At 38.0% G+C, this 4,859-nt stretch overlaps 1 protein-coding gene across 1 annotated transcript in view; it reads left to right on the top strand.

Annotated features, from left to right (window-relative positions):
• Window positions 1-3,509: 3,509 nt before the first annotated feature.
• The window catches only part of ddah2 (dimethylarginine dimethylaminohydrolase 2), a 14,407-nt gene continuing 13,057 nt past the window's right edge, over window positions 3,510-4,859 (top strand). Inside the window, exon 1 of the mRNA XM_058407372.1 lies at window positions 3,510-3,630. The gene's annotated coding sequence lies outside the window, so the exon portion shown is untranslated. The remainder of the gene's footprint in view (window positions 3,631-4,859) is intronic.

Raw genomic sequence — 4,859 nt, forward strand, 5'->3', positions numbered from 1 at the left:
TGTGTGGGAGGAGAACGGAGAGGAATGAATGTAATATTTGTTCACTGGGTAAATCTCCTGTCTTCACTATTGTTCTGTGGCTGTAATTAATGAGAGCAGGAGGATAATTAAAGCAGCACCAGGCTTTAATATCAATTATCAATTCTACAGTCTAACACATGCTGTGCTGAAAAATAATAAACTTCAAACTGTTAGTAATGCAGGGCTGTAAATAAGCATTTATCAGGTGATTGTGTATCATTACTGCTAAGATAAAAAACTGAAAATGTTATTGTGAAAGCATGCAATAAATCTACTATAAATCAGTGTATTTGAGTTCAATGTGGGTTTATTATCAGTAATGGAGTAATGAAGGTAATCATTAAACACACACTGTACTATAAAAAGGTAAGAGTGTTTATATGCTATTATTCTGCTCTAAAATTCTGATGTAATGTTCGATAAATAAATAAAACTTAACGTTGTGTGTGTGTGTGTGTATGTGTGCAGTGTTGGGTAGGTTACTTTGGAAATGTAATAGGTTACAGATTACAGGTTCCTCTGTTTAAAATGTAATAAGTCGTGTAACTTTTCAATGACTTTATAAAAGTAAAGTAACTGATTACATTTGATTACTTTTTGATTACTTTTCAGTTTCTAATGGATATTTTCAACTAAATCATTTCCAAACATTTATCCCAGGCAGCATTAACCTTACAGTAGAACTCAACTTTAAGAATTTTAAATCTTTCATCACTTGAATTAAGATTATATTGATTTCATTTTAAGCCCAGCCACAAAACCAGACTTCAGAACAAAAGAGTCATCATAATGTACGCTACAGCGCTAAAATAACTAAGTTATATTAGATCTGACACCAACACATTTACAAGGAGGAAAAGTGTGAGATATATATTTACTGTCAGAGTTCATAAATAGAAGTGTGCCTGGTAGCTAGCAGCAGGGACGATTTTAGGATTTTCATTTAAGGGGGGCTCAGCCCCCAGTGTGGGTATAATAGTAAAAATAAATAAATAAATAAAATAAAATAAAATAAAGGTTTGACTGACAGGGGAGGATGGTAAACTTATTGCAGCATTCCACTGTATTACATAGATGTGTATAACATTTGAGTACTGAACAAGACAAATACGAGTCTTCCTGATCACACACACACACTCACACAGCCACACACGCACGGACACACATACACACACACACACACTCACACAGCCACACACACACATACACACTTGTCCTCTGATCCTCGCTCTGTGACGCCGCGGTTTGCGGATTGAAGAACGCGCTGAAAGAGTGGGAGGAGCCGAAAGTCTCCTGGAGTTTTCATATGAAATGTAAAGGGGACTGAGGAGGTCACTTATTCGTGTACAGTTTATGGACAATCGCAGAATTTTAGGGGGGCTTTAAAATGGCCTAATGACGCCCATGGCCAGCAGACTAGCTAATTTGTTGTGAATGTTATGAATACAGGTCTTGAGTACTCTATGGGCTCGATGAATGCGCAGGCGCATTTCAGTGGATTTTTTTCCACACAGCAGCTTCAGGAAATCAACTGACCACTCCGTCACTTTTTATTATACAGAAACGAGTAATATATCATCCCAAAATAAACGGTCTGTTTTTATTTCTGTACACTCACAATAATGACAAAAATTTTACATTTTAAATATATTATAAAATAAAGAAAGGCTAGGTTCCATACCTGCAGATGCTTCCTCAGGTTCAACATTGAAGCCTTTGATACTGAAAGCATTTTAACAGCCGGGAAACTAATTTCCCCCTGAACTGTTATATTTGCCCCTTATCGGATTTCAGGATGAAATTATTTTTAAATTTCCAGGACTGAAATGCATTTTTATCAGTCGCCATGGTGGTCACTCTCAGACAGTGTTTTAGCCTAAAGCTTTCCGAGGCAATGTGGATTAATGTAATTGGCAGACGATCCGCAAATTCAAATCAGAGAACCAATCAGAATCATCAGAATAGCACCGCTTTAACAAACTCGAACAGCAAATTAATATTTATTCAACATATAATAGTTTTTTTAAAGAAAATATTCAGATGTAACTCTATTTGTAATCTTTAACATTTTCATAAGTAACTGTAATTTTAATTACATATTTTTCTAAGTAACTGTAACGAGTTACATTTATTTTGTAATTAAGTTACGTAACGCCGTTACATGTAACTAGTTACTCCCCAACACTGTGTGTGTGTGTGTGTGTAAATAGTTCCCTTGGCACTAACTCATTTGTTTTGGGTTTTCTGTTTGTTACTGTATTAGTTATCACAGTATGCACTTTGGGCTGTTATTAAGCTGTAGTTGGGCTGAAAATATTCTGTGCAATCTGGCAACCCTGGTGGAAGCAAGCGAAATATCTCGAGAAGAAAGAAAACTCTGTTCTGTGTTTACAAAAATACCCTTTCACAAGACGTTCAGATGAAGAGAAGAAAAGAATCAAGGAGCTTGGAGCAGATCGACCCAATCTGCAAATTCAGCAGCAGTCAAGTGATTAGGCAACTTTCCTGTGTGTGTGTGTGTGTGTGTGGAGCTACAATAAAATCCTGCTCCATCTGTCAACTCAACTGATATGTTCCTTACAACAATACAGACAATGTGTGACCTTGTCCTCTCTCTCTCTCTCTCTCTCTCTCTCTCTCGTACAGATTGACCCTGTTTTGCAGAATCGATTCAATTTAAGTAATACCAACAGAATCGGTTCGATTCTAAGGAATCGATTCATCTCGCCTTTCAGACAATTCATAAGTAACCGATTCACAACAAAACAACGTTTATTCTTCGCACAAAGCACATTTGTAATTTAAAAAAATAATCATTTTAATTTCGTCTTTTGTTTAATAGCAAATACATTTTAATTTTGCCTCCTCGGAATATTACTGAAACCATAAACACAAAAACCACATAGCTTTACAACTCAACTTTACTAGCTTTACGACTCAATCGCGCGGGCGCACGTTTCCACGGAAACGGATCATTCCATTGTGCCTCTGAAGAGGGGGGTGTGGTCAGAGAATTGTGTTTAACACTCTTTCTAAAGCATTTTACACAACAAACGAGGGCTGAGAAAGAGTCATTAATCTTTAATAAGACTGATTCAACATATCAGGATATTATTGTTTTACTAATTCAACAATTCTCGCGCTACTGATATCGGGCCCTATTGGACTCGCCTGTAGTCTTAACATCTGGTGTAAATTATTTTGATGGAAATATATAAATATAAAGTTTAAATATAAGCATTATGTGTACATTTCTTTATATAAATGTTTATTTAGTAGTGAGTTTGGGTTATTTCTGTTTAATTAAAGTGAGGTTTATTATCACGACATATTGATTCAAGCGACTGAACTCAAACGAATCAACATCCGACGTGTTCGACTCACTAAAGCCGGAGGATTCGGTTCCTTGAGTCGAGCAGGAGGAATGGTTAGAAGGAAGGGGGAGTGGAGAAAGAAAAAAAGAAAGACTCGAGGGTGGGAGGGAGAGAGAGAGAGAGAGAGAGAGAGAGAGAGAGAATAACGGGTTCTGTGGGTGTGGGAGGAGAGGACATGAATCGGTTCAGGAACTCCGGATTAGGGATTCAAACCGGAGCTGTATTTTTGTGTAAGGTAAGATGAGAGCTGGAGTTTAGATTAATAAACAGGGTTTACATCATTAATAACGGGTATTTAATTATAACACACTCGTTATAAAACATTTGAAAGTTGTTAGCAGCTCTGTTGTGATCAGAAAGTGCAGCATGGCTCAATGTGTCTGTGTTACAATATAACACGTGTGTGTGTGTGTGTTGGTTTAATTTGGATTAAAGGTCAAAGATATTTTAGTAAAATCGGATTTTTGTGAGGTTTGGTGAAGTGTTTTGTAGATCTGCTACTTTTTCTGCAGAAAAAGGAAAAAAACAATCTGGCTCAGATTACACATTGTCCAGATTTCCTCCCTTTGCTCCAAATGTTCTTCAGTGTTTAGTGTCTAAGTTGTGTTGTTGTTGTTGTTGTTTTGTGTGTTTTGCATTTTGAGGATAATGTAGCTAACAAAATCCTGAAAGCTTCTAGCTGCCAGTTTTGCATTGTTTTAGACTGCATGCCTAAATTAGGTAAACTTTGGCAGTACTGCACCTTCACAGCTGTGAGAGCCTCTAGACAATAGTGTGTGTGTGTGAGAGAGAGAGAGAGAGAGAGAGAGAGAAAGAGAGATTATTTTGTGAAATAGTAAAATCTGGAAACAATTTAGCATTAAAAGGAATGCTTCATCCTCAGCTCTAGCTGTGTTGTGTGATAGAGACATCAGTTATCTGTTTCTCTCTCTCTCTCTCTCTCTCTCTCTCTCACACACACACACACACGCACACACTTACCTTTCATGCACAGAGGGAGATCATCCGGTCAGCGCTCATTCCTGCATCACTAAACAACTTCATCCTGCCGGATCAGCTCTCTCTCTCTCTCTCTCTCTCTCTCTCTCTCTCTCTCTCTCTCACTTTAATGACCCTCGCTGAACTACATTTGTGTAAAAACACCACTAGCTCTTTGTTTATGGGACTTGGTCACCTCTGAGAGGACCTTTGGTTCAGTTTGGTGGAGTGAGTCGGGTCAGGAATCTTCTGGTTCAAGAAACGCACCCAAAGCTACCGGCTCTGAGAACACTGGTTTGGAGAAAATTCAGTTTAGGAAAGCTTGCTGTTATGGAAAACCATCATGGTTCGGGAAAGCTGGTTGTTTTCAGGAAGCTTGTTGGTCTAGAGAACCTGCTGATTTAGGGAAGCTTGTTGGTTTGGAGAACCCATCAGTTCAGGGAAGCTTGTTGGTTTGGAGAGCCCGTCAGTTCAGGGAAGCTTGTT

Source organism: Hemibagrus wyckioides, linkage group LG14, assembly GCF_019097595.1.
Source record: "Hemibagrus wyckioides isolate EC202008001 linkage group LG14, SWU_Hwy_1.0, whole genome shotgun sequence".
In the NCBI taxonomy this organism is placed as follows: domain Eukaryota; kingdom Metazoa; phylum Chordata; class Actinopteri; order Siluriformes; family Bagridae; genus Hemibagrus; species Hemibagrus wyckioides.